The 26,770-nt window shown below is 37.0% G+C and overlaps 38 non-coding genes across 38 annotated transcripts; all 38 read right to left on the bottom strand.

The window, feature by feature from the left end:
- Positions 1-265: 265 nt before the first annotated feature.
- On the bottom strand, positions 266-337 carry TRNAP-UGG (transfer RNA proline (anticodon UGG)). The gene has a single exon. It is a non-coding gene; the product is annotated as a tRNA-Pro (tRNA).
- Positions 338-723: 386 nt separating this feature from the next.
- On the bottom strand, positions 724-795 carry TRNAP-AGG (transfer RNA proline (anticodon AGG)). Its single transcript has one exon. It is a non-coding gene; the product is annotated as a tRNA-Pro (tRNA).
- A 136-nt stretch (positions 796-931) lies between these two features.
- TRNAP-UGG (transfer RNA proline (anticodon UGG)) lies at positions 932-1,003 on the bottom strand. The gene has a single exon. It is a non-coding gene; the product is annotated as a tRNA-Pro (tRNA).
- Positions 1,004-1,392: 389 nt separating this feature from the next.
- Positions 1,393-1,464, bottom strand: TRNAP-UGG (transfer RNA proline (anticodon UGG)). Its single transcript has one exon. It is a non-coding gene; the product is annotated as a tRNA-Pro (tRNA).
- Positions 1,465-1,853: 389 nt separating this feature from the next.
- TRNAP-UGG (transfer RNA proline (anticodon UGG)) lies at positions 1,854-1,925 on the bottom strand. The gene has a single exon. It is a non-coding gene; the product is annotated as a tRNA-Pro (tRNA).
- Positions 1,926-2,522: 597 nt separating this feature from the next.
- Positions 2,523-2,594, bottom strand: TRNAP-UGG (transfer RNA proline (anticodon UGG)). The gene has a single exon. It is a non-coding gene; the product is annotated as a tRNA-Pro (tRNA).
- An 849-nt stretch (positions 2,595-3,443) lies between these two features.
- Positions 3,444-3,515, bottom strand: TRNAP-UGG (transfer RNA proline (anticodon UGG)). Its single transcript has one exon. It is a non-coding gene; the product is annotated as a tRNA-Pro (tRNA).
- Positions 3,516-3,904: 389 nt separating this feature from the next.
- On the bottom strand, positions 3,905-3,976 carry TRNAP-UGG (transfer RNA proline (anticodon UGG)). The gene has a single exon. It is a non-coding gene; the product is annotated as a tRNA-Pro (tRNA).
- A 597-nt stretch (positions 3,977-4,573) lies between these two features.
- On the bottom strand, positions 4,574-4,645 carry TRNAP-UGG (transfer RNA proline (anticodon UGG)). The gene has a single exon. It is a non-coding gene; the product is annotated as a tRNA-Pro (tRNA).
- A 389-nt stretch (positions 4,646-5,034) lies between these two features.
- On the bottom strand, positions 5,035-5,106 carry TRNAP-UGG (transfer RNA proline (anticodon UGG)). The gene has a single exon. It is a non-coding gene; the product is annotated as a tRNA-Pro (tRNA).
- An 847-nt stretch (positions 5,107-5,953) lies between these two features.
- TRNAP-UGG (transfer RNA proline (anticodon UGG)) lies at positions 5,954-6,025 on the bottom strand. The gene has a single exon. It is a non-coding gene; the product is annotated as a tRNA-Pro (tRNA).
- A 1,727-nt stretch (positions 6,026-7,752) lies between these two features.
- On the bottom strand, positions 7,753-7,824 carry TRNAP-UGG (transfer RNA proline (anticodon UGG)). Its single transcript has one exon. It is a non-coding gene; the product is annotated as a tRNA-Pro (tRNA).
- Positions 7,825-8,213: 389 nt separating this feature from the next.
- Positions 8,214-8,285, bottom strand: TRNAP-UGG (transfer RNA proline (anticodon UGG)). The gene has a single exon. It is a non-coding gene; the product is annotated as a tRNA-Pro (tRNA).
- Positions 8,286-9,343: 1,058 nt separating this feature from the next.
- TRNAP-UGG (transfer RNA proline (anticodon UGG)) lies at positions 9,344-9,415 on the bottom strand. The gene has a single exon. It is a non-coding gene; the product is annotated as a tRNA-Pro (tRNA).
- Positions 9,416-9,804: 389 nt separating this feature from the next.
- On the bottom strand, positions 9,805-9,876 carry TRNAP-UGG (transfer RNA proline (anticodon UGG)). Its single transcript has one exon. It is a non-coding gene; the product is annotated as a tRNA-Pro (tRNA).
- Positions 9,877-10,263: 387 nt separating this feature from the next.
- Positions 10,264-10,335, bottom strand: TRNAP-UGG (transfer RNA proline (anticodon UGG)). Its single transcript has one exon. It is a non-coding gene; the product is annotated as a tRNA-Pro (tRNA).
- Positions 10,336-10,722: 387 nt separating this feature from the next.
- TRNAP-UGG (transfer RNA proline (anticodon UGG)) lies at positions 10,723-10,794 on the bottom strand. The gene has a single exon. It is a non-coding gene; the product is annotated as a tRNA-Pro (tRNA).
- Positions 10,795-11,183: 389 nt separating this feature from the next.
- On the bottom strand, positions 11,184-11,255 carry TRNAP-UGG (transfer RNA proline (anticodon UGG)). Its single transcript has one exon. It is a non-coding gene; the product is annotated as a tRNA-Pro (tRNA).
- A 1,055-nt stretch (positions 11,256-12,310) lies between these two features.
- Positions 12,311-12,382, bottom strand: TRNAP-UGG (transfer RNA proline (anticodon UGG)). Its single transcript has one exon. It is a non-coding gene; the product is annotated as a tRNA-Pro (tRNA).
- A 389-nt stretch (positions 12,383-12,771) lies between these two features.
- On the bottom strand, positions 12,772-12,843 carry TRNAP-UGG (transfer RNA proline (anticodon UGG)). Its single transcript has one exon. It is a non-coding gene; the product is annotated as a tRNA-Pro (tRNA).
- Positions 12,844-13,898: 1,055 nt separating this feature from the next.
- TRNAP-UGG (transfer RNA proline (anticodon UGG)) lies at positions 13,899-13,970 on the bottom strand. The gene has a single exon. It is a non-coding gene; the product is annotated as a tRNA-Pro (tRNA).
- A 389-nt stretch (positions 13,971-14,359) lies between these two features.
- Positions 14,360-14,431, bottom strand: TRNAP-UGG (transfer RNA proline (anticodon UGG)). The gene has a single exon. It is a non-coding gene; the product is annotated as a tRNA-Pro (tRNA).
- An 845-nt stretch (positions 14,432-15,276) lies between these two features.
- On the bottom strand, positions 15,277-15,348 carry TRNAP-AGG (transfer RNA proline (anticodon AGG)). The gene has a single exon. It is a non-coding gene; the product is annotated as a tRNA-Pro (tRNA).
- A 597-nt stretch (positions 15,349-15,945) lies between these two features.
- TRNAP-UGG (transfer RNA proline (anticodon UGG)) lies at positions 15,946-16,017 on the bottom strand. The gene has a single exon. It is a non-coding gene; the product is annotated as a tRNA-Pro (tRNA).
- Positions 16,018-17,070: 1,053 nt separating this feature from the next.
- On the bottom strand, positions 17,071-17,142 carry TRNAP-UGG (transfer RNA proline (anticodon UGG)). Its single transcript has one exon. It is a non-coding gene; the product is annotated as a tRNA-Pro (tRNA).
- Positions 17,143-18,658: 1,516 nt separating this feature from the next.
- Positions 18,659-18,730, bottom strand: TRNAP-AGG (transfer RNA proline (anticodon AGG)). Its single transcript has one exon. It is a non-coding gene; the product is annotated as a tRNA-Pro (tRNA).
- Positions 18,731-18,866: 136 nt separating this feature from the next.
- Positions 18,867-18,938, bottom strand: TRNAP-UGG (transfer RNA proline (anticodon UGG)). Its single transcript has one exon. It is a non-coding gene; the product is annotated as a tRNA-Pro (tRNA).
- Positions 18,939-19,326: 388 nt separating this feature from the next.
- TRNAP-UGG (transfer RNA proline (anticodon UGG)) lies at positions 19,327-19,398 on the bottom strand. Its single transcript has one exon. It is a non-coding gene; the product is annotated as a tRNA-Pro (tRNA).
- A 1,053-nt stretch (positions 19,399-20,451) lies between these two features.
- Positions 20,452-20,523, bottom strand: TRNAP-AGG (transfer RNA proline (anticodon AGG)). Its single transcript has one exon. It is a non-coding gene; the product is annotated as a tRNA-Pro (tRNA).
- Positions 20,524-21,120: 597 nt separating this feature from the next.
- Positions 21,121-21,192, bottom strand: TRNAP-UGG (transfer RNA proline (anticodon UGG)). Its single transcript has one exon. It is a non-coding gene; the product is annotated as a tRNA-Pro (tRNA).
- An 847-nt stretch (positions 21,193-22,039) lies between these two features.
- TRNAP-AGG (transfer RNA proline (anticodon AGG)) lies at positions 22,040-22,111 on the bottom strand. Its single transcript has one exon. It is a non-coding gene; the product is annotated as a tRNA-Pro (tRNA).
- A 597-nt stretch (positions 22,112-22,708) lies between these two features.
- TRNAP-UGG (transfer RNA proline (anticodon UGG)) lies at positions 22,709-22,780 on the bottom strand. The gene has a single exon. It is a non-coding gene; the product is annotated as a tRNA-Pro (tRNA).
- Positions 22,781-23,169: 389 nt separating this feature from the next.
- On the bottom strand, positions 23,170-23,241 carry TRNAP-UGG (transfer RNA proline (anticodon UGG)). Its single transcript has one exon. It is a non-coding gene; the product is annotated as a tRNA-Pro (tRNA).
- Positions 23,242-23,627: 386 nt separating this feature from the next.
- TRNAP-AGG (transfer RNA proline (anticodon AGG)) lies at positions 23,628-23,699 on the bottom strand. Its single transcript has one exon. It is a non-coding gene; the product is annotated as a tRNA-Pro (tRNA).
- A 597-nt stretch (positions 23,700-24,296) lies between these two features.
- TRNAP-UGG (transfer RNA proline (anticodon UGG)) lies at positions 24,297-24,368 on the bottom strand. Its single transcript has one exon. It is a non-coding gene; the product is annotated as a tRNA-Pro (tRNA).
- Positions 24,369-25,215: 847 nt separating this feature from the next.
- TRNAP-AGG (transfer RNA proline (anticodon AGG)) lies at positions 25,216-25,287 on the bottom strand. Its single transcript has one exon. It is a non-coding gene; the product is annotated as a tRNA-Pro (tRNA).
- Positions 25,288-25,884: 597 nt separating this feature from the next.
- TRNAP-UGG (transfer RNA proline (anticodon UGG)) lies at positions 25,885-25,956 on the bottom strand. Its single transcript has one exon. It is a non-coding gene; the product is annotated as a tRNA-Pro (tRNA).
- Positions 25,957-26,345: 389 nt separating this feature from the next.
- TRNAP-UGG (transfer RNA proline (anticodon UGG)) lies at positions 26,346-26,417 on the bottom strand. Its single transcript has one exon. It is a non-coding gene; the product is annotated as a tRNA-Pro (tRNA).
- Positions 26,418-26,770: the final 353 nt, after the last annotated feature.

Raw genomic sequence — 26,770 nt, 5'->3', positions numbered from 1 at the left:
ATTCAGTAAACGAAATCAAAAACTCATCTTTAAACTTTGGAGAAAACTAACAGCCAAAGCGAGTGACCATATTTGTGATTTACTGCCTTGCACTGCAGGGAATTCTCCATTTCATTGCCATTATTGTCTACTTGTTGGCACATTCCGATGTGGTCGCAAAATCCAAGGTCAGTATAATTGTGAGAATTTCTATTATTGTTTTTCTGTCGAATTTCATAACTTGAATTGAAATGCAGGCATCATAATGCAATATGTTAAAAAATGTGGGCTCGTCCGGGATTTGAACCCGAGACCTCTCGCACCCAAAGCGAGAATCATACCCCTAGACCAACGAGCCGATTCTGACTAATGAGGTAAGAAAAATTAAAAAAAATCAGTTTTGTTCAGTTTTGCGACTCAATTGACAAGTTTTAAAACAGTATTTATCAAATCTTTATACAATTCCATTTCAGGGTAATGATTCAGTAAACGAAATCAGAAACTCATCTTTAAATTTCGAGTAAACTAACAGCCAAAGCGAGTGACTATATTTGTGATTTACTGCCTTGCACTGCAGGGAATTCTCCATTTCATTGCCATGATTGTCTACTTGTTGGCACATTCCGATGTGGTCGCAAAATCCCCGGTCAGTATAATTGTGAGAATTTCTATTTTTGTTTTTCTGTCGAATTTCATAACTTGAATTGAAATGCAGGCATCATAATGCAATATGTTAAAAAATATGGGTTCGTCCGGGAGTTGAACCCGGGACCTCTCGCACCCTAAGCGAGAATCATGCCCCTAGACCAACGAGCCAGACATACATTCAACAAACGTATGTATAGGTCGGAAAATAATTTATAAATATCTCTTTTCTAAAAGTGTTCAAAGGTTGCCTTATTGATGCAAGTCGAATCTTCAGCAGCCATTTTTCTTACTTTGGTAAAATTATGGGCTCGTCCGGGATTTGAACCCGAGACCTCTCGCACCCAAAGCGAGAATCATACCCCTAGACCAACGAGCCGATTCTGACTAATGAGTTAGGAGAGAAATTAAAAAAAATCAGTTTTATTCAGTTTTGCGACTCAATTGACAAGTTTTAAAACAGTATTTAGCAAATCTTTATACAATTCCATTTCAGGGTAATGATTCAGTAAACGAAATCAAAAACTCATCTTTAAACTTTCGAGAAAACTAACAGCCAAAGCGAGTGACCATATTTGTGATTTACTGCCTTGCACTGCAGGGAATTCTCCATTTCATTGCCATTATTGTCTACTTGTTGGCACATTCCGATGTGGTCGCAAAATCCCCGGTCAGTATAATTGTGAGAATTTCTATTATTGTTTTTCTGTCGAATTTCATAACTTGAATTGAAATGCAGGCATAATAATGCAATATGTTAAAAAAAGTGGGCTCGTCCGGGATTTGAACCCGAGACCTCTCGCACCCAAAGCGAGAATCATACCCCTAGACCAACGAGCCGATTCTGACTATTGAATTAGGAGAAAAATTAAAAAAAATCAGCTTTATTCAGTTTTGCGACTCAATTGACAAGTTTTAAAACAGTATTTAGCAAATCTTTATACAATTCCTTTTCAGGGTAATGATTCAGTAAACGAAATCAAAAACTCATCTTTAAACTTTGGAGAAAACTAACAGCCAATGCGAGTGACCATATTTGTGATTTACTGCCTTGCACTGCAGGGAATTCTCCATTTCATTGCCATTATTGTCTACTTGTTGGCACATTCCGATGTGCTCGCAAAATCCCCGGTCAGTATAATTGTGAGAATTTCTATTATTGTTTTTCTGTCGAATTTCATAACTTGAATTGAAATGCAGGCATCATAATGCAATATGTTAAAAAATGTGGGCTCGTCCGGGATTTGAACCCGAGACCTCTCGCACCCAAAGCGAGAATCATGCCCTTAGACCAACGAGCCAGACATACATTCAACAAACGTATGTATAGGTCGGAAAATAATTTATAAATATCTCTTTTCTAAAAGTGTTCAAAGGTTGCCTTATTGATGCAAGTCGAATCTTCAGCAGCCATTTTTCTAACTTTGGTAAATTTATGGGCTCGTCCGGGATTTGAAGCCGAGACCTCTCGCACCCAAAGCGAGAATCATACCCCTAGACCAACGAGCCGATTTTGACTAATAAGTTAGGAGAGAAATTAAAAAAAATCAGTTTTATTCAGTTTTGCGACTCAATTGACAAGTTTTAAAACAGTATTTAGCAAATCTTTATACAATTCCATTTCAGTGTAATGATTCAGTAAACGAAATCAAAAACTCATCTTTAAACTTTCGAGAAAACTAACAGCCAAAGCGAGTGACCATATTTGTGATTTACTGCCTTGCACTGCAGGGAATTCTCCATTTCATTGCCATTATTGTCTTCTTGTTGGCACATTCCGATGTGGTCGCAAAATCCCCGGTCAGTATAATTGTGGGAATTTCTATTATTGTTTTTCTGTCGAATTTCATAACTCGAATTGAAATGCAGGCATAATAATGCAATATGTTATAAAAAGTGGGCTCGTCCGGGATTTGAACCCAAGACGTCTCGCACCCAAAGCGAGAATCATACCCCTAGACCAACGAGCCGATTCTGACTATTGAGTTAGGAGAAAAATTAAAAAAAATCAGTTTTATTCAGTTTTGCGACTCAATTGACAAGTTTTAAAACAGTATTTAGCAAATCTTTATACAATTCCATTTCAGGGTAATGATTCAGTAAACGAAATCAAAAACTCATCTTTAAACTTTGGAGAAAACTAACAGCCAATGCGAGTGACCATATTTGTGATTTACTGCCTTGCACTGCAGGGAATTCTCCATTTCATTGCCATTATTGTCTACTTGTTGGCACATTCCGATGTGCTCGCAAAATCCCCGGTCAGTATAATTGTGAGAATTTCTATTATTGTTTTTCTGTCGAATTTCATAACTTGAATTGAAATGCAGGCATCATAATGCAATATGTTAAAAAATGTGGGCTCGTCCGGGATTTGAAGCCGAGACCTCTCGCACCCAAAGCGAGAATCATACCCCTAGACCAACGAGCCGATTCTGACTAATGAGTTAAGAAAAATTAAAAAAAAAACTGTTTTGTTCAGTTTTGCGACTCAATTGACAAGTTTTAAAATAGTATTTAGCAAATCTTTATACAATTCCATTTCAGGGTAATGATTCAGTAAACGAAATCAAAAACTCATCTTTAAACTTTCGAGAAAACTAACAGCCAAAGCGAGTGACCATATTTGTGATTTACTGCCTTGCACTGCAGGGAATTCTCCATTTCATTGCCATTATTGTCTACTTGTTGGCACATTCCGATGTGGTCGCAAAATCCCCGGTCAGTATAATTGTGAGAACTTCTATTATTGTTTTTCTGTCGAATTTCATAACTCGAATTGAAATGCAGGCATAATAATGCAATATGTTAAAAAAAGTGGGCTCGTCCGGGTTTTGAACCCGAGACCTCTCGCACCCAAAGCGAGAATCATACCCCTAGACCAACGAGCCGATTTTGACTAATAAGTTATGAGAGAAATTAAAAAAAATCAGTTTTATTCAGTTTTGCGACTCAATTGACAAGTTTTAAAACAGTATTTAGCAAATCTTTATACAATTCCATTTCAGGGTAATGATTCAGTAAACGAAATCAAAAACTCATCTTTAAACTTTCGAGAAAACTAACAGCCAAAGCGAGTGACCATATTTGTGATTTACTGCCTTGCACTGCAGGGAATTCTCCATTTCATTGCCATTATTGTCTACTTGTTGGCACATTCCGATGTGCTCGCAAAATCCCCGGTCAGTATAATTGTGAGAATTTCTATTATTGTTTTTCTGTCGAATTTCATAACTTGAATTGAAATGCAGGCATCATAATGCAATATGTTAAAAAATGTGGGCTCGTCCGGGATTTGAACCCGAGACCTCTCGCACCCAAAGCGAGAATCATGCCCTTAGACCAACGAGCCAGACATACATTCAACAAACGTATGTATAGGTCGGAAAATAATTTATAAATATCTCTTTTCTAAAAGTGTTCAAAGGTTGCCTTATTGATGCAAGTCGAATCTTCAGCAGCCATTTTTCTAACTTTGGTAAATTTATGGGCTCGTCCGGGATTTGAAGCCGAGACCTCTCGCACCCAAAGCGAGAATCATACCCCTAGACCAACGAGCCGATTTTGACTAATAAGTTAGGAGAGAAATTAAAAAAAATCAGTTTTATTCAGTTTTGCGACTCAATTGACAAGTTTTAAAACAGTATTTAGCAAATCTTTATACAATTCCATTTCAGGGTAATGATTCAGTAAACGAAATCAAAAACTCATCTTTAAACTTTCGAGAAAACTAACAGCCAAAGCGAGTGACCATATTTGTGATTTACTGCCTTGCACTGCAGGGAATTCTCCATTTCATTGCCATTATTGTCTTCTTGTTGGCACATTCCGATGTGGTCGCAAAATCCCCGGTCAGTATAATTGTGGGAATTTCTATTATTGTTTTTCTGTCGAATTTCATAACTCGAATTGAAATGCAGGCATAATAATGCAATATGTTATAAAAAGTGGGCTCGTCCGGGATTTGAACCCGAGACCTCTCGCACCCAAAGCGAGAATCATACCCCTAGACCAACGAGCCGATTCTGACTATTGAGTTAGGAGAAAAATTAAAAAAAATCAGTTTTATTCAGTTTTGCGACTCAATTGACAAGTTTTAAAACAGTATTTAGCAAATCTTTATACAATTCCATTTCAGGGTAATGATTCAGTAAACGAAATCAAAAACTCATCTTTAAACTTTGGAGAAAACTAACAGCCAATGCGAGTGACCATATTTGTGATTTACTGCCTTGCACTGCAGGGAATTCTCCATTTCATTGCCATTATTGTCTACTTGTTGGCACATTCCGATGTGCTCGCAAAATCCCCGGTCAGTATAATTGTGAGAATTTCTATTATTGTTTTTCTGTCGAATTTCATAACTTGAATTGAAATGCAGGCATCATAATGCAATATGTTAAAAAATGTGGGCTCGTCCAGGATTTGAACCCGAGACCTCTCGCACCCAAAGCGAGAATCATACCCCTAGACCAACGAGCCGATTCTGACTAATGAGTTAAGAAAAATTAAAAAAAAAACTGTTTTGTTCAGTTTTGCGACTCAATTGACAAGTTTTAAAATAGTATTTAGCAAATCTTTATACAATTCCATTTCAGGGTAATGATTCAGTAAACGAAATCAAAAACTCATCTTTAAACTTTCGAGAAAACTAACAGCCAAAGCGAGTGACCATATTTGTGATTTACTGCCTTGCACTGCAGGGAATTCTCCATTTCATTGCCATTATTGTCTACTTGTTGGCACATTCCGATGTGGTCGCAAAATCCCCGGTCAGTATAATTGTGAGAATTTCTATTATTGTTTTTCTGTCGAATTTCATAACTTGAATTGAAATGCAGGCATCATAATGCAATATGTTAAAAAATGTGGGCTCGTCCGGGATTTGAACCCGAGACCTCTCGCACCCAAAGCGACAATCATACCCCTAGACCAACGAGCCGATTCTGACTAATAAGTTAAGAAAAATTAAAAAAAATCTGTTTTGTTCAGTTTTGCGACTCAATTGACAAGTTTTAAAATAGTATTTAGCAAATCTTTATACAATTCCATTTCAGGGTAATGATTCAGTAAACGAAATCAAAAACTCATCTTTAAACTTTCGAGAAATCTAACAGCCAAAGCGAGTGACCATATTTGTGATTTACTGCCTTGCACTGCAGGGAATTCTCCATTTCATTGCCATTATTGTGTACTTGTTGGCACATTCCGATGTGGTCGCAAAATCCCCGGTCAGTATAATTGTGAGAATTTCTATTATTGTTTTTTTGTCGAATTTCATAACTTGAATTGAAATGCAGGCATAATAATGCAATATGTTAAAAAAAGTGGGCTCGTCCGGGATTTGAACCCGAGACCTCTCGCACCCAAAGCGAGAATCATACCCCTAGACCAACGAGCCGATTCTGACTATTGAGTTAGGAGAAAAATTAAAAAAAATGAGCTTTATTCAGTTTTGCGACTCAATTGACAAGTTTTAAAACAGTATTTAGCAAATCTTTATACAATTCCTTTTCAGGGTAATGATTCAGTAAACGAAATCAAAAACTCATCTTTAAACTTTGGAGAAAACTAACAGCCAATGCGAGTGACCATATTTGTGATTTACTGCCTTGCACTGCAGGGAATTCTCCATTTCATTGCCATTATTGTCTACTTGTTGGCACATTCCGATGTGGTCGCAAAATCCCCGGTCAGTATGATTGTGAGAATTTCTATTATTGTTTTTCTGTCGAATTTCATAACTTGAATTGAAATGCAGGCATCATAATAAAATATGTTAAAAAATATGGGCTCGTCCGGGAGTTGAACCCAGCACCTCTCGCACCCTAAGCGAGAATCATGCCCTTAGACCAACGAGCCAGACATACATTCAACAAACGTATGTATAGGTCGGAAAATAATTTATAAATATCTCTTTTCTAAAAGTGTTCAAAGGTTGCCTTATTGATGCAAGTCGAATCTTCAGCAGCCATTTTTCTAACTTTGGTAAATTTATGGGCTCGTCCGGGATTTGAAGCCGAGACCTCTCGCACCCAAAGCGAGAATCATACCCCTAGACCAACGAGCCGATTTTGACTAATAAGTTAGGAGAGAAATTAAAAAAAATCAGTTTTATTCAGTTTTGCGACTCAATTGACAAGTTTTAAAACAGTATTTAGCAAATCTTTATACAATTCCATTTCAGGGTAATGATTCAGTAAACGAAATCAAAAACTCATCTTTAAACTTTCGAGAAAACTAACAGCCAAAGCGAGTGACCATATTTGTGATTTACTGCCTTGCACTGCAGGGAATTCTCCATTTCATTGCCATTATTGTCTTCTTGTTGGCACATTCCGATGTGGTCGCAAAATCCCCGGTCAGTATAATTGTGAGAATTTCTATTATTGTTTTTCTGTCGAATTTCATAACTTGAATTGAAATGCAGGCATCATAATAAAATATGTTAAAAAATATGGGCTCGTCCGGGAGTTGAACCCAGCACCTCTCGCACCCTAAGCGAGAATCATGCCCTTAGACCAACGAGCCAGACATACATTCAACAAACGTATGTATAGGTCGGAAAATAATTTATAAATATCTCTTTTCTAAAAGTGTTCAAAGGTTGCCTTATTGATGCAAGTCGAATCTTCAGCAGCCATTTTTCTAACTTTGGTAAATTTATGGGCTCGTCCGGGATTTGAAGCCGAGACCTCTCGCACCCAAAGCGAGAATCATACCCCTATACCAACGAGCCGATTTTGACTAATAAGTTAGGAGAGAAATTAAAAAAAATCAGTTTTATTCAGTTTTGCGACTCAATTGACAAGTTTTAAAACAGTATTTAGCAAATCTTTATACAATTCCATTTCAGGGTAATGATTCAGTAAACGAAATCAAAAACTCATCTTTAAACTTTCGAGAAAACTAACAGCCAAAGCGAGTGACCATATTTGTGATTTACTGCCTTGCACTGCAGGGAATTCTCCATTTCATTGCCATTATTGTCTTCTTGTTGGCACATTCCGATGTGGTCGCAAAATCCCCGGTCAGTATAATTGTGGGAATTTCTATTATTGTTTTTCTGTCGAATTTCATAACTCGAATTGAAATGCAGGCATAATAATGCAATACGTTATAAAAAGTGGGCTCGTCCGGGATTTGAACCCGAGACCTCTCGCACCCAAAGCGAGAATCATACCCCTAGACCAACGAGCCGATTTTGACTAATAAGTTAGGAGAGAAATTAAAAAAAATCAGTTTTATTCAGTTTTGCGACTCAATTGACAAGTTTTAAAACAGTATTTAGCAAATCTTTATACAATTCCATTTCAGGGTAATGATTCAGTAAACGAAATCAAAAACTCATCTTTAAACTTTCGAGAAAACTAACAGCCAAAGCGAGTGACCATATTTGTGATTTACTGCCTTGCACTGCAGGGAATTCTCCATTTCATTGCCATTATTGTCTTCTTGTTGGCACATTCCGATGTGGTCGCAAAATCCCCGGTCAGTATAATTGTGAGAATTTCTATTATTGTTTTTCTGTCGAATTTCATAACTTGAATTGAAATGCAGGCATAATAATGCAATATGTTAAAAAAAGTGGGCTCGTCCGGGATTTGAACCCGAGACCTCTCGCACCCAAAGCGAGAATCATACCCCTAGACCAACGAGCCGATTCTGACTATTGAGTTAGGAGAAAAATTAAAAAAAATCAGTTTTATTCAGTTTTGCGACTCAATTGACAAGTTTTAAAACAGTATTTAGCAAATCTTTATACAATTCCATTTCAGGGTAATGATTCAGTAAACGAAATCAAAAACTCATCTTTAAACTTTCGAGAAAAGTAACAGCCAAAGCGAGTGACCATATTTGTGATTTACTGCCTTGCACTGCAGGGAATTCTCCATTTCATTGCCATTATTGTCTTCTTGTTGGCACATTCCGATGTGGTCGCAAAATCCCCGGTCAGTATAATTGTGAGAATTTCTATTATTGTTTTTCTGTCGAATTTCATAACTTGAATTGAAATGCAGGCATAATAATGCAATATGTTAAAAAAAGTGGGCTCTTCCGGGATTTGAACCCGAGACCTCTCGCACCCAATGCGAGAATCATACCCCTAGACCAACGAGCCGATTCTGACTATTGAGTTAGGAGAAAAATTAAAAAAAATCAGTTTTATTCAGTTTTGCGACTCAATTGACAAGTTTTAAAACAGTATTTAGCAAATCTTTATACAATTCCATTTCAGGGTAATGATTCAGTAAACGAAATCAAAAACTCATCTTTAAACTTTGGAGAAAACTAACAGCCAAAGCGAGTGACCATATTTGTGATTTACTGCCTTGCACTGCAGGGAATTCTCCATTTCATTGCCATTATTGTGTACTTGTTGGCACATTCCGATGTGGTCGCAAAATCCCCGGTCAGTATAATTGTGAGAATTTCTATTATTGTTTTTCTGTCGAATTTCATAACTTGAATTGAAATGCAGGCATCATAATGCAATATGTTAAAAAATGTGGGCTCGTCTGGGATTTGAACCTGAGACCTCTCGCACCCAAAGCGAGAATCATAACCCTAGACCAACGAGCCAGACATACATTCAACAAACGTATGTATAGGTCGGAAAATAATTTATAAATATCTCTTTTCTAAAAGTGTTCAAAGGTTGCCTTATTGATGCAAGTCGAATCTTCAGCAGCCATTTTTCTAACTTTGGTAAAATTATGGGCTCGTCCGGGATTTGAACCCGAGACCTCTCGCACCCAAAGCGAGAATCATACCCCTAGACCAACGAGCCGATTCTGACTAATGAGTTAGGAGAGAAATTAAAAATAATCAGTTTTATTCAGTTTTGCGACTCAATTGACAAGTTTTAAAACAGTATTTAGCAAATCTTTATACAATTCCATTTCAGGGTAATGATTCAGTAAACGAAATCAAAAACTCATCTTTAAACTTTCGAGAAAACTAACAGCCAAAGCGAGTGACCATATTTGTGATTTACTGCCTTGCACTGCAGGGAATTCTCCATTTCATTGCCATTATTGTCTTCTTGTTGGCACATTCCGATGTGGTCGCAAAATCCCCGGTCAGTATAATTGTGAGAATTTCTATTATTGTTTTTCTGTCGAATTTCATAACTTGAATTGAAATGCAGGCATAATAATGCAATATGTTAAAAAAAGTGGGCTCGTCCGGGATTTGAACCCGAGACCTCTCGCACCCAAAGCGAGAATCATACCCCTAGACCAACGAGCCGATTCTGACTTTTGAGTTAGGAGAACAATTAAAAAAAATCAGTTTTATTCAGTTTTGCGACTCAATTGACAAGTTTTAAAACAGTATTTAGCAAATCTTTATACAATTCCTTTTCAGGGTAATGATTCAGTAAACGAAATCAAAAACTCATCTTTAAACTTTCGAGAAAACTAACAGCCAAAGCGAGTGACCATATTTGTGATTTACTGCCTTGCACTGCAGGGAATTCTCCATTTCATTGCCATTATTGTCTTCTTGTTGGCACATTCCGATGTGGTCGCAAAATCCCCGGTCAGTATAATTGTGAGAATTTCTATTATGTTTTTCTGTCGAATTTCATAACTTGAATTGAAATGCAGGCATAATAATGCAATATGTTAAAAAAGTGGGCTCGTCCGGGATTTGAACCCGAGACCTCTCGCACCCAATGCGAGAATCATACCCCTAGACCAACGAGCCGATTCTGACTAATGAGTTAAGAAAAATTAAAACAAAACTGTTTTGTTCAGTTTTGCGACTCAATTGACAAGTTTTAAAATAGTATTTAGCAAATCTTTATACAATTCCATTTCAGGGTAATGATTCAGTAAACGAAATCAAAAACTCATCTTTAAACTTTCGAGAAAACTAACAGCCAAAGCGAGTGACCATATTTGTGATTTACTGCCTTGCACTGCAGGGAATTCTCCATTTCATTGCCATTATTGTGTACTTGTTGGCACATTCCGATGTGGTCGCAAAATCCCCGGTCAGTATAATTGTGAGAATTTCTATTATTGTTTTTCTGTCGAATTTCATAACTTGAATTGAAATGCAGGCATCATAATGCAATATGTTAAAAAATGTGGGCTCGTCCGGGATTTGAACCCGAGACCTCTCGCACCCAAAGCGAGAATCATACCCCTAGACCAACGAGCCGATTTTGACTAATAAGTTAGGAGAGAAATTAAAAAAAATCAGTTTTATTCAGTTTTGCGACTCAATTGACAAGTTTTAAAACAGTATTTAGCAAATCTTTATACAATTCCATTTCAGGGTAATGATTCAGTAAACGAAATCAAAAACTCATCTTTAAACTTTCGAGAAAACTAACAGCCAAAGCGAGTGACCATATTTGTGATTTACTGCCTTGCACTGCAGGGAATTCTCCATTTCATTGCCATTATTGTCTACTTGTTGGCACATTCCGATGTGGTCACAAAATCCCCGGTCAGTATAATTGTGAGAATTTCTATTTTTGTTTTTCTGTCGAATTTCATAACTTGAATTGAAATGCAGGCATCATAATGCAATATGTTAAAAAATGTGGGCTCGTCCGGGATTTGAACCCGAGACCTCTCGCACCCAAAGCGAGAATCATACCCCTAGACCAACGAGCCGATTCTGCCTAATGAGTTAAGAAAAATTAAAAAAAAACTGTTTTGTTCAGTTTTGCGACTCAATTGACAAGTTTTAAAATAGTATTTAGCAAATCTTTACACAATTCCATTTCAGGGTAATGATTAAGTAAACGAAATCAAAAACTGATCATTAAATTTCGAGTAAACTAACAGCCAAAGCGAGTGACTATATTTGTGATTTACTGCCTTGCACTGCAGGGAATTCTCCATTTCATTGCCATGATTGTCTACTTGTTGGCACATTCCGATGTGGTCGCAAAATCCCCGGTCAGTATAATTGTGAGAATTTCTATTATTGTTTTTCTGTCGAATTTCATAACTTGAATTGAAATGCAGGCATCATAATGAAATATGTTAAAAAATATGGGCTCGTCCGGGAGTTGAATCCAGGACCTCTCGCACCCTAAGCGAGAATCATGCCCTTAGACCAACGAGCCAGACATACATTCAACAAACGTATGTATAGGTCGGAAAATAATTTATAAATATCTCTTTTCTAAAAGTGTTCAAAGGTTGCCTTATTGATGCAAGTCGAATCTTCAGCAGCCATTTTTCTAACTTTGGTAAAATTATGGGCTCGTCCGGGATTTGAAGCCGAGACCTCTCGCACCCAAAGCGAGAATCATACCCCTAGACCAACGAGCCGATTTTGACTAATAAGTTAGGAGAGAAATTAAAAAAAATCAGTTTTATTCAGTTTTGCGACTCAATTGACAAGTTTTAAAACAGTATTTAGCAAATCTTTATACAATTCCATTTCAGGGTAATGATTCAGTAAACGAAATCAAAAACTCATCTTTAAACTTTCGAGAAAACTAACAGCCAAAGCGAGTGACCATATTTGTGATTTACTGCCTTGCACTGCAGGGAATTCTCCATTTAATTGCCATTATTGTCTTCTTGTTGGCACATTCCGATGTGGTCGCAAAATCCCCGGTCAGTATAATTGTGAGAACTTCTATTATTGTTTTTCTGTCGAATTTCATAACTCGAATTGAAATGCAGGCATAATAATGCAATATGTTAAAAAAAGTGGGCTCGTCCGGGTTTTGAACCCGAGACCTCTCGCACCCAAAGCGAGAATCATACCCCTAGACCAACGAGCCGATTTTGACTAATAAGTTATGAGAGAAATTAAAAAAAATCAGTTTTATTCAGTTTTGCGACTCAATTGACAAGTTTTAAAACAGTATTTAGCAAATCTTTATACAATTCCATTTCAGGGTAATGATTCAGTAAACGAAATCAAAAACTCATCTTTAAACTTTCGAGAAAACTAACAGCCAAAGCGAGTGACCATATTTGTGATTTACTGCCTTGCACTGCAGGGAATTCTCCATTTCATTGCCATTATTGTCTACTTGTTGGCACATTCCGATGTGGTCACAAAATCCCCGGTCAGTATAATTGTGAGAATTTCTATTTTTGTTTTTCTGTCGAATTTCATAACTTGAATTGAAATGCAGGCATCATAATGCAATATGTTAAAAAATGTGGGCTCGTCCGGGATTTGAACCCGAGACCTCTCGCACCCAAAGCGAGAATCATACCCCTAGACCAACGAGCCGATTCTGCCTAATGAGTTAAGAAAAATTAAAAAAAAACTGTTTTGTTCAGTTTTGCGACTCAATTGACAAGTTTTAAAATAGTATTTAGCAAATCTTTACACAATTCCATTTCAGGGTAATGATTAAGTAAACGAAATCAAAAACTGATCATTAAATTTCGAGTAAACTAACAGCCAAAGCGAGTGACTATATTTGTGATTTACTGCCTTGCACTGCAGGGAATTCTCCATTTCATTGCCATGATTGTCTACTTGTTGGCACATTCCGATGTGGTCGCAAAATCCCCGGTCAGTATAATTGTGAGAATTTCTATTATTGTTTTTCTGTCGAATTTCATAACTTGAATTGAAATGCAGGCATCATAATGAAATATGTTAAAAAATATGGGCTCGTCCGGGAGTTGAATCCAGGACCTCTCGCACCCTAAGCGAGAATCATGCCCTTAGACCAACGAGCCAGACATACATTCAACAAACGTATGTATAGGTCGGAAAATAATTTATAAATATCTCTTTTCTAAAAGTGTTCAAAGGTTGCCTTATTGATGCAAGTCGAATCTTCAGCAGCCATTTTTCTAACTTTGGTAAAATTATGGGCTCGTCCGGGATTTGAAGCCGAGACCTCTCGCACCCAAAGCGAGAATCATACCCCTAGACCAACGAGCCGATTTTGACTAATAAGTTAGGAGAGAAATTAAAAAAAATCAGTTTTATTCAGTTTTGCGACTCAATTGACAAGTTTTAAAACAGTATTTAGCAAATCTTTATACAATTCCATTTCAGGGTAATGATTCAGTAAACGAAATCAAAAACTCATCTTTAAACTTTCGAGAAAACTAACAGCCAAAGCGAGTGACCATATTTGTGATTTACTGCCTTGCACTGCAGGGAATTCTCCATTTAATTGCCATTATTGTCTTCTTGTTGGCACATTCCGATGTGGTCGCAAAATCCCCGGTCAGTATAATTGTGAGAATTTCTATTATTGTTTTTCTGTCGAATTTCATAACTCGAATTGAAATGCAGGCATAATAATGCAATATGTTAAAAAAAGTGGGCTCGTCCGGGTTTTGAACCCGAGACCTCTCGCACCCAAAGCGAGAATCATACCCCTAGACCAACGAGCCGATTTTGACTAATAAGTTAGGAGAGAAATTAAAAAAAATCAGTTTTATTCAGTTTTGCGACTCAATTGACAAGTTTTAAAACAGTATTTAGCAAATCTTTATACAATTCCATTTCAGGGTAATGATTCAGTAAACGAAATCAAAAACTCATCTTTAAACTTTCGAGAAAACTAACAGCCAAAGCGAGTGACCATATTTGTGATTTACTGCCTTGCACTGCAGGGAATTCTCCATTTCATTGCCATTATTGTCTTCTTGTTGGCACATTCCGATGTGGTCGCAAAATCCCCGGTCAGTATAATTGTGAGAATTTCTATTATTGTTTTTCTGTCGAATTTCATAACTTGAATTGAAATGCAGGCATAATAATGCAATATGTTAAAAAATGTGGGCTCGTCCGGGATTTGAACCCGAGACCTCTCGCACCCAAAGCGAGAATCATACCCCTAGACCAACGAGCCGATTCTGACTATTGAGTTAGGAGAAAAATTAAAAAAATCAGTTTTATTCAGTTTTGCGACTCAATTGACAAGTTTTAAAACAGTATTTAGCAAATCTTTACACAATTCCATTTCAGGGTAATGATTCAGTAAACGAAATCAAAAACTGATCATTAAATTTCGAGTAAACTAACAGCCAAAGCGAGTGACTATATTTGTGATTTACTGCCTTGCACTGCAGGGAATTCTCCATTTCATTGCCATTATTGTCTTCTTGTTGGCACATTCCGATGTGGTCGCAAAATCCCCGGTCAGTATAATTGTGAGAATTTCTATTATTGTTTTTCTGTCGAATTTCATAACTTGAATTGAAATGCAGGCATCATAATGCAATATGTTAAAAAATGTGGGCTCGTCCGGGATTTGAATCCGAGACCTCTCGCACCCAAAGCGAGAATCATACCCCTAGACCAACGAGCCGATTCTGACTAATGATTTAAGAAAAATTAAAAAAAAACTGTTTTGTTCAGTTTTGCGACTCAATTGACAAGTTTTAAAATAGTATTTAGCAAATCTTTACACAATTCCATTTCAGGGTAATGATTCAGTAAACGAAATCAAAAACTGATCTTTAAATTTCGAGTAAACTAACAGCCAAAGCGAGTGACCATATTTGTGATTTACTGCCTTGCACTGCAGGGAATTCTCCATTTCATTGCCATGATTGTCTACTTGTTGGCACATTCCGATGTGGTCGCAAAATCCCCGGTCAGTATAATTGTGAGAATTTCTATTATTGTTTTTCTGTCGAATTTCATAACTTGAATTGAAATGCAGGCATCATAATGAAATATGTTAAAAAATATGGGCTCGTCTGGGAGTTGAACCCAGGACCTCTCGCACCCTAAGCGAGAATCATGCCCTTAGACCAACGAGCCAGACATACATTCAACAAACGTATGTATAGGTCGGAAAATAATTTATAAATATCTCTTTTCTAAAAGTGTTCAAAGGTTGCCTTATTGATGCAAGTCGAATCTTCAGCAGCCATTTTTCTAACTTTGGTAAAATTATGTTCTCGTCCGGGATTTGAAGCCGAGACCTCTCGCACCCAAAGCGAGAATCATACCCCTAGACCAACGAGCCGATTTTGACTAATAAGTTAGGAGAGAAATTAAAAAAAATCAGTTTTATTCAGTTTTGCGACTCAATTGACAAGTTTTAAAACAGTATTTAGCAAATCTTTATACAATTCCATTTCAGGGTAATGATTCAGTAAACGAAATCAAAAACTCATCTTTAAACTTTCGAGAAAACTAACAGCCAAAGCGAGTGACCATATTTGTGATTTACTGCCTTGCACTGCAGGGAATTCTCCATTTCATTGCCATTATTGTCTACTTGTTGGCACATTCCGATGTGGTCACAAAATCCCCGGTCAGTATAATTGTGAGAATTTCTATTTTTGTTTTTCTGTCGAATTTCATAACTTGAATTGAAATGCAGGCATCATAATGCAATATGTTAAAAAATGTGGGCTCGTCCGGGATTTGAACCCGAGACCTCTCGCACCCAAAGCGAGAATCATACCCCTAGACCAACGAGCCGATTCTGACTAATGAGTTAAGAAAAATTAAAAAAAAACTGTTTTGTTCAGTTTTGCGACTCAATTGACAAGTTTTAAAATAGTATTTAGCAAATCTTTACACAATTCCATTTCAGGGTAATGATTAAGTAAACGAAATCAAAAACTGATCATTAAATTTCGAGTAAACTAACAGCCAAAGCGAGTGACTATATTTGTGATTTACTGCCTTGCACTGCAGGGAATTCTCCATTTCATTGCCATGATTGTCTACTTGTTGGCACATTCCGATGTGGTCGCAAAATCCCCGGTCAGTATAATTGTGAGAATTTCTATTATTGTTTTTCTGTCGAATTTCATAACTTGAATTGAAATGCAGGCATCATAATGAAATATGTTAAAAAATATGGGCTCGTCCGGGAGTTGAATCCAGGACCTCTCGCACCCTAAGCGAGAATCATGCCCTTAGACCAACAAGCCAGACATACATTCAACAAACGTATGTATAGGTCGGAAAATAATTTATAAATATCTCTTTTCTAAAAGTGTTCAAATGTTGCCTTATTGATGCAAGTCGAATCTTCAGCAGCCATTTTTCTAACTTTGGTAAAATTATGGGCTCGTCCGGGATTTGAAGCCGAGACCTCTCGCACCCAAAGCGAGAATCATACCCCTAGACCAACGAGCCGATTTTGACTATTGAGTTAGGAGAAAAATTAAAAAAATCAGTTTTATTCAGTTTTGTGACTCAATTGACAAGTTTTAAAACAGTATTTAGCAAATTTTTACACAATTCCATTTCAGGGTAATGATTCAGTAAACGAAATCAAAAACTGATCATTAAATTTCGAGTAAACTAACAGCCAAAGCGAGTGACTATATTTGTGATTTACTGCCTTGCACTGCAGGGAATTCTCCATTTCATTGCCATTATTGTCTTCTTGTTGGCACATTCCGATGTGGTCGCAAAATCCCCGGTCAGTATAATTGTGAGAATTTCTATTATTGTTTTTCTGTCGAATTTCATAACTTGAATTGAAATGCAGGCATAATAATGCAATATGTTAAAAAAAGTGGGCTCGTCCGGGATTTGAACCCGAGACCTCTCGCACCCAAAGCGAGAATCATACCCCTAGACCAACGAGCCGATTCTGACTATTGAGTTAGGAGAAAAATTAAAAAAATCAGTTTTATTCAGTTTTGCGACTCAATTGACAAGTTTTAAAACAGTATTTAGCAAATCTTTACACAATTCCATTTCATGGTAATGATTCAGTAAACGAAATCAAAAACTGATCATTAAATTTCGAGTAAACTAACAGCCAAAGCGAGTGACTATATTTGTGATTTACTGCCTTGCACTGCAGGGAATTCTCCATTTCATTGCCATGATTGTCTACTTGTTGGCACATTCCGATGTGGTCGCAAAATCCCCGGTCAGTATAATTGTGAGAATTTCTATTATTGTTTTTCTGTCGAATTTCATAACTTGAATTGAAATGCAGGCATCATAATGAAATATGTTAAAAAATATGGGCTCGTCCGGGAGTTGAATCCAGGACCTCTCGCACCCTAAGCGAGAATCATGCCCTTAGACCAACGAGCCAGACATACATTCAACAAACGTATGTATAGGTCGGAAAATAATTTATAAATATCTCTTTTCTAAAAGTGTTCAAAGGTTGCCTTATTGATGCAAGTCGAATCTTCAGCAGCCATTTTTCTAACTTTGGTAAAATTATGGGCTCGTCCGGGATTTGAAGCCGAGACCTCTCGCACCCAAAGCGAGAATCATACCCCTAGACCAACGAGCCGATTTTGACTAATAAGTTAGGAGAGAAATTAAAAAAAATCAGTTTTATTCAGTTTTGCGACTCAATTGACAAGTTTTAAAACAGTATTTAGCAAATCTTTATACAATTCTATTTCAGGGTAATGATTCAGTAAACGAAATCAAAAACTCATCTTTAAACTTTCGAGAAAACTAACAGCCAAAGCGAGTGACCATATTTGTGATTTACTGCCTTGCACTGCAGGGAATTCTCCATTTAATTGCCATTATTGTCTTCTTGTTGGCACATTCCGATGTGGTCGCAAAATCCCCGGTCAGTATAATTGTGAGAATTTCTATTATTGTTTTTCTGTCGAATTTCATAACTCGAATTGAAATGCAGGCATAATAATGCAATATGTTAAAAAACGTGGGCTCGTCCGGGTTTTAAACCCGAGACCTCTCGCACCCAAAGCGAGAATCATACCCCTAGTCCAACGAGCCGATTTTGACTAATAAGTTAGGAGAGAAATTAAAAAAAATCAGTTTTATTCAGTTTTGCGACTCAATTGACAAGTTTTAAAACAGTATTTAGCAAATCTTTATACAATTCCATTTCAGGGTAATGATTCAGTAAACGAAATCAAAAACTCATCTTTAAACTTTCGAGAAAACTAACAGCCAAAGCGAGTGACCATATTTGTGATTTACTGCCTTGCACTGCAGGGAATTCTCCATTTCATTGCCATTATTGTCTTCTTGTTGGCACATTCCGATGTGGTCCCAAAATCCCCGGTCAGTATAATTGTGAGAATTTCTATTATTGTTTTTCTGTCGAATTTCATAACTTGAATTGAAATGCTGGCATAATAATGCAATATGTTAAAAAAGTGGGCTCGTCCGGGATTTGAACCCGAGACCTCTCGCACCCTAAGCGAGAATCATGCCCTTAGACCAACGAGCCAGACATACATTCAACAAACGTATGTATAGGTCGGAAAATAATTTATAAATATCTCTTTTCTAAAGGTGTTCAAAGGTTGCCTTATTGATGCAAGTCGAATCTTCAGCAGCCATTTTTCTAACTTTGGTAAAATTATGGGCTCGTCCGGGATTTGAACCCGAGACCTCTCGCACCCAAAGCGAGAATCATACCCCTAGACCAACGAGCCGATTCTGACTATTGAGTTAGGAGAAAAATTAAAAAAATCAGTTTTATTCAGTTTTGCGACTCAATTGACAAGTTTTAAAACAGTATTTAGCAAATCTTTATACAATTCCATTTCAGGGTAATGATTCAGTAAACGAAAACAAAAACTCATCTTTAAACTTTGGAGAAAACTAACAGCCAAAGCGAGTGACCATATTTGTGATTTACTGCCTTGCACTGCAGGGAATTCTCCATTTCATTGCCATTATTGTGTACTTGTTGGCACATTCCGATGTGGTCGCAAAATCCCCGGTCAGTATAATTGTGAGAATTTCTATTATTGTTTTTCTGTCGAATTTCATAACTCGAATTGAAATGCAGGCATAATAATGCAATATGTTAAAAAAAGTGGGCTCGTCCGGGTTTTGAACCCGAGACGTCTCGCACCCAAAGCGAGAATCATACCCCTAGACCAACGAGCCGATTTTGACTAATAAGTTAGGAGAGAAATTAAAAAAATCAGTTTTATTCAGTTTTGCGACTCAATTGACAAGTTTTAAAACAGTATTTAGCAAATCTTTATACAATTCCATTTCAGGGTAATGATTCAGTAAACGAAATCAAAAACTCATCTTTAAACTTTCGAGAAAACTAACAGCCAAAGCGAGTGACCATATTTGTGATTTACTGCCTTGCACTGCAGGGAATTCTCCATTTCATTGCCATTATTGTCTACTTGTTGGCACATTCCGATGTGGTCACAAAATCCCCGGTCAGTATAATTGTGAGAATTTCTATTATTGTTTTTCTGTCGAATTTCATAACTTGAATTGAAATGCAGGCATCATAATGCAATATGTTAAAAAATGTGGGCTCGTCCGGGATTTGAACCCGAGACCTCTCGCACGCAAAGCGAGAATCATACGCTTATACCAACGAGCCAGACATACGCTCCACAAACGTATGGATTGTCGGAAAATAATTTATAAATATCTCTTTTCTAAAAGTGTGCAAAGGTTGCCTTATTGATGCAAGTCGAATCTTCAGCAGCCATTTTTCTAACTTTGGTAAAATTATGGGCTCGTCCGGGATTTAAACCCGCGACCTCTCGCACCCAAAGCGAGAATCATACGCTTATACCAACGAACCGATTCTGACTAATGAGTTAAGAAAAACTAAAAAAAATCTGTTTTGTTCAGTTTTGCGACTCAATTGACAAGTTTTATAATAGTATTTAGCAAATCTTTATACAATTCCATTTCAGGGTAATGATTCAGTAAACGAAATCAAAAACTGATCTTTAAATTTCGAGTAAACTAACAGCCAAAGCGAGTGACTATATTTGTGATTTACTGCCTTGCACTGCAGGGAATTCTCCATTTCATTGCCATGATTGTCTACTTGTTGGCACATTCCGATGTGCTCGCAAAATCCCTGGTCAGTATAATTGTGAGAATTTCTATTTTTGATTTTCTGTCGAATTTCATAACTTGAATTGAAATGCAGGCATCATAATGCAATATGTTAAAAAATATGGGCTCGTCCGGGAGTTGAACCCGGGACCTCTCGCACCCTAAGCGAGAATCATGCCCTTAGACCAACGAGCCAGACATACATTCAACAAACGTATGTATAGGTCGGAAAATAATTTATAAATATCTCTTTTCTAAAGGTGTTCAAAGGTTGCCTTATTGATGCAAGTCGAATCTTCAGCAGCCATTTTTCTAACTTTGGTAAAATTATGGGCTCGTCCGGGATTTGAAGCCGAGACCTCTCGCACCCAAAGCGAGAATCATACCCCTAGACCAACGAGCCGATTTTGACTAATAAGTTAGGAGAGAAATTAAAAAAAATCAGTTTTATTCAGATTTGCGACTCAATTGACAAGTTTTAAAACAGTATTTAGCAAATCTTTATACAATTCCATTTCAGGGTAATGATTCAGTAAACGAAATCAAAAACTCATCTTTAAACTTTCGAGAAAACTAACAGCCAAAGCGAGTGACCATATTTGTGATTTACTGCCTTGCACTGCAGGGAATTCTCCATTTCATTGCCATTATTGTCTTCTTCTTGGCACATTCCGATGTGGTCGCAAAATCCCCGGTCAGTATAATTGTGAGAATTTCTATTATTGTTTTTCTGTCGAATTTCATAACTTGAATTGAAATGCAGGCATAATAATGCAATATGTTAAAAAAAGTGGGCTCGTCCGGGATTTGAACCCGAGACCTCTCGCACCCAAAGCGAGAATCATACCCCTAGACCAACGAGCCGACTTTGACTAATAAGTTAGGAGAGAAATTAAAAAAAATCAGTTTTATTCAGTTTTGCGACTCAATTGACAAGTTTTAAAACAGTATTTAGCAAATCTTTATACAATTCCATTTCAGGGTAATGATTCAGTAAACGAAATCAAAAACTCATCTTTAAACTTTCGAGAAAACTAACAGCCAAAGCGAGTGACCATATTTGTGATTTACTGCCTTGCACTGCAGGGAATTCTCCATTTCATTGCCATTATTGTCTACTTGTTGGCACATTCCGATGTGGTCACAAAATCCCCGGTCAGTATAATTGTGAGAATTTCTATTATTGTTTTTCTGTCGAATTTCATAACTTGAATTGAAATGCAGGCATCATAATGCAATATGTTAAAAAATGTGGGCTCGTCCGGGATTTGAACCCGAGACCTCTCGCACCCAAAACGATAATCATACCCCTAGACCAGCGAGCCGATTCTGACTAATGAGTTAAGAAAAATTAAAAAAAATCTGTTTTGTTCAGTTTTGCGACTCAATTGACAAGTTTTATAATAGTATTTAGCAAATCTTTATACAATTCCATTTCAGGGTAATGATTCAGTAAACGAAATCAAAAACTGATCTTTAAATTTCGAGTAAACTAACAGCCAAAGCGAGTGACTATATTTGTGATTTACTGCCTTGCACTGCAGGGAATTCTCCATTTCATTGCCATGATTGTCTACTTGTTGGCACATTCCGATGTGCTCGCAAAATCCCCGGTCAGTATAATTGTGAGAATTTCTATTTTTGATTTTCTGTCGAATTTCATAACTTGAATTGAAATGCAGGCATCATAATGCAATATGTTAAAAAATATGGGCTCGTCCGGGAGTTGAACCCGGGACCTCTCGCACCCTAAGCGAGAATCATGCCCTTAGACCAACGAGCCAGACATACATTCAACAAACGTATGTATAGGTCGGAAAATAATTTATAAATATCTCTTTTCTAAAGGTGTTCAAAGGTTGCCTTATTGATGCAAGTCGAATCTTCAGCAGCCATTTTTCTAACTTTGGTAAAATTATGGGCTCGTCCGGGATTTGAAGCCGAGACCTCTCGCACCCAAAGCGAGAATCATATCCCTATACCAACGAGCCGATTTTGACTAATAAGTTAGGAGAGAAATTAAAAAAAATCAGTTTTATTCAGATTTGCGACTCAATTGACAAGTTTTAAAACAGTATTTAGCAAATCTTTATACAATTCCATTTCAGGGTAATGATTCAGTAAACGAAATCAAAAACTCATCTTTAAACTTTCGAGAAAACTAACAGCCAAAGCGAGTGACCATATTTGTGATTTACTGCCTTGCACTGCAGGGAATTCTCCATTTCATTGCCATTATTGTCTTCTTCTTGGCACATTCCGATGTGGTCGCAAAATCCCCGGTCAGTATAATTGTGAGAATTTCTATTATTGTTTTTCTGTCGAATTTCATAACTTGAATTGAAATGCAGGCATAATAATGCAATATGTTAAAAAAAGTGGGCTCGTCCGGGATTTGAACCCGAGACCTCTCGCACCCAAAGCGAGAATCATACCCCTAGACCAACGAGCCGATTTTGACTAATAAGTTAGGAGAGAAATTAAAAAAAATCAGTTTTATTCAGTTTTGCGACTCAATTGACAAGTTTTAAAACAGTATTTAGCAAATCTTTATACAATTCCATTTCAGGGTAATGATTCAGTAAACGAAATCAAAAACTCATCTTTAAACTTTCGAGAAAACTAACAGCCAAAGCGAGTGACCATATTTGTGATTTACTGCCTTGCACTGCAGGGAATTCTCCATTTCATTGCCATTATTGTCTACTTGTTGGCACATTCCGATGTGGTCACAAAATCCCCGGTCAGTATAATTGTGAGAATTTCTATTATTGTTTTTCTGTCGAATTTCATAACTTGAATTGAAATGCAGGCATCATAATGCAATATGTTAAAAAATGTGGGCTCGTCCGGGATTTGAACCCGAGACCTCTCGCACCCAAAGCGAGAATCATACCCCTAGACCAGCGAGCCGATTCTGACTAATGAGTTAAGAAAAATTAAAAAAAATCTGTTTTGTTCAGTTTTGCGACTCAATTGACAAGTTTTATAATAGTATTTAGCAAATCTTTATACAATTCCATTTCAGGGTAATGATTCAGTAAACGAAATCAAAAACTGATCTTTAAATTTCGAGTAAACTAACAGCCAAAGCGAGTGACTATATTTGTGATTTACTGCCTTGCACTGCAGGGAATTCTCCATTTCATTGCCATGATTGTCTACTTGTTGGCACATTCCGATGTGCTCGCAAAATCCCCGGTCAGTATAATTGTGAGAATTTCTATTTTTGATTTTCTGTCGAATTTCATAACTTGAATTGAAATGCAGGCATCATAATGCAATATGTTAAAAAATATGGGCTCGTCCGGGAGTTGAACCCGGGACCTCTCGCACCCTAAGCGAGAATCATGCCCTTAGACCAACGAGCCAGACATACATTCAACAAACGTATGTATAGGTCGGAAAATAATTTATAAATATCTCTTTTCTAAAGGTGTTCAAAGGTTGCCTTATTGATGCAAGTCGAATCTTCAGCAGCCATTTTTCTAACTTTGGTAAAATTATGGGCTCGTCCGGGATTTGAAGCCGAGACCTCTCGCACCCAAAGCGAGAATCATACCCCTAGACCAACGAGCCGATTTTGACTAATAAGTTAGGAGAGAAATTAAAAAAAATCAGTTTTATTCAGATTTGCGACTCAATTGGCAAGTTTTAAAACAGTATTTAGCAAATCTTTATACAATTCCATTTCAGGGTAATGATTCAGTAAACGAAATCAAAAACTCATCTTTAAACTTTCGAGAAAACTAACAGCCAAAGCGAGTGACCATATTTGTGATTTACTGCCTTGCACTGCAGGGAATTCTCCATTTCATTGCCATTATTGTCTTCTTCTTGGCACATTCCGATGTGGTCGCAAAATCCCCGGTCAGTATAATTGTGAGAATTTCTATTATTGTTTTTCTGTCGAATTTCATAACTTGAATTGAAATGCAGGCGTAATAATGCAATATGTTAAAAAAAGTGGGCTCGTCCGGGATTTGAACCCGAGACCTCTCGCACCCAAAGCGAGAATCATACCCCTAGACCAACGAGCCGACTTTGACTAATAAGTTAGGAGAGAAATTAAAAAAAATCAGTTTTATTCAGTTTTGCGACTCAATTGACAAGTTTTAAAACAGTATTTAGCAAATCTTTATACAATTCCATTTCAGGGTAATGATTCAGTAAACGAAATCAAAAACTCATCTTTAAACTTTCGAGAAAACTAACAGCCAAAGCGAGTGACCATATTTGTGATTTACTGCCTTGCACTGCAGGGAATTCTCCATTTCATTTCCATTATTGTCTACTTGTTGGCACATTCCGATGTGGTCACAAAATCCCCGGTCAATATAATTGTGAGAATTTCTATTATTGTTTTTCTGTCGAATTTCATAACTTGAATTGAAATGCAGGCATCATAATGCAATATGTTAAAAAATGTGGGCTCGTCCGGGATTTGAACCCGAGACCTCTCGCACCCAAAATGAGAATCATACCCCTAGACCAGCGAGCCGATTCTGACTAATGAGTTAAGAAAAATTAAAAAAAATCTGTTTTGTTCAGTTTTGCGACTCAATTGACAAGTTTTATAATAGTATTTAGCAAATCTTTATACAATTCCATTTCAGGGTAATGATTCAGTAAACGAAATCAAAAACTGATCTTTAAATTTCGAGTAAACTAACAGCCAAAGCGAGTGACTATATTTGTGATTTACTGCCTTGCACTGCAGGGAATTCTCCATTTCATTGCCATGATTGTCTACTTGTTGGCACATTCCGATGTGCTCGCAAAATCCCCGGTCAGTATAATTGTGAGAATTTCTATTTTTGATTTTCTGTCGAATTTCATAACTTGAATTGAAATGCAGGCATCATAATGCAATATGTTAAAAAATATGGGCTCGTCCGGGAGTTGAACCCGGGACCTCTCGCACCCTAAGCGAGAATCATGCCCTTAGACCAACGAGCCAGACATACATTCAACAAACGTATGTATAGGTCGGAAAATAATTTATAAATATCTCTTTTCTAAAGGTGTTCAAAGGTTGCCTTATTGATGCAAGTCGAATCTTCAGCAGCCATTTTTCTAACTTTGGTAAAATTATGGGCTCGTCCGGGATTTGAAGCCGAGACCTCTCGCACCCAAAGCGAGAATCATACCCCTAGACCAACGAGCCGATTTTGACTAATAAGTTAGGAGAGAAATTAAAAAAAATCAGTTTTATTCAGATTTGCGACTCAATTGACAAGTTTTAAAACAGTATTTAGCAAATCTTTATACAATTCCATTTCAGGGTAATGATTCAGTAAACGAAATCAAAAACTCATCTTTAAACTTTCGAGAAAACTAACAGCCAAAGCGAGTGACCATATTTGTGATTTACTGCCTTGCACTGCAGGGAATTCTCCATTTCATTGCCATTATTGTCTTCTTCTTGGCACATTCCGATGTGGTCGCAAAATCCCCGGTCAGTATAATTGTGAGAATTTCTATTATTGTTTTTCTGTCGAATTTCATAACTTGAATTGAAATGCAGGCATAATAATGCAATATGTTAAAAAAAGTGGGCTCGTCCGGGATTTGAACCCGAGACCTCTCGCACCCAAAGCGAGAATCATACCCCTAGACCAACGAGCCGATTTTGACTAATAAGTTAGGAGAGAAATTAAAAAAAATCAGTTTTATTCAGTTTTGCGACTCAATTGACAAGTTTTAAAACAGTATTTAGCAAATCTTTATACAATTCCATTTCAGGGTAATGATTCAGTAAACGAAATCAAAAACTCATCTTTAAACTTTCGAGAAAACTAACAGCCAAAGCGAGTGACCATATTTGTGATTTACTGCCTTGCACTGCAGGGAATTCTCCATTTCATTGCCATTATTGTCTACTTGTTGGCACATTCCGATGTGGTCACAAAATCCCCGGTCAGTATAATTGTGAGAATTTCTATTATTGTTTTTCTGTCGAATTTCATAACTTGAATTGAAATGCAGGCATCATAATGCAATATGTTAAAAAATGTGGGCTCGTCCGGGATTTGAACCCGAGACCTCTCGCACCCAAAGCGAGAATCATACCCCTAGACCAGCGAGCCGATTCTGACTAATGAGTTAAGAAAAATTAAAAAAAATCTGTTTTGTTCAGTTTTGCGACTCAATTGACAAGTTTTATAATAGTATTTAGCAAATCTTTATACAATTCCATTTCAGGGTAATGATTCAGTAAACGAAATCAAAAACTGATCTTTAAATTTCGAGTAAACTAACAGCCAAAGCGAGTGACTATATTTGTGATTTACTGCCTTGCACTGCAGGGAATTCTCCATTTCATTGCCATGATTGTCTACTTGTTGGCACATTCCGATGTGCTCGCAAAATCCCCGGTCAGTATAATTGTGAGAATTTCTATTTTTGATTTTCTGTCGAATTTCATAACTTGAATTGAAAT

This window comes from Saccoglossus kowalevskii, chromosome 22 (assembly GCF_978046115.1).
Source record: "Saccoglossus kowalevskii chromosome 22, keSacKowa6.1, whole genome shotgun sequence".
Lineage (NCBI taxonomy): Eukaryota > Metazoa > Hemichordata > Enteropneusta > Harrimaniidae > Saccoglossus > Saccoglossus kowalevskii.
The sequence above is the reverse complement of the archived record's forward strand: the minus strand, read 5'-3'. Positions and strand labels throughout refer to the sequence as shown.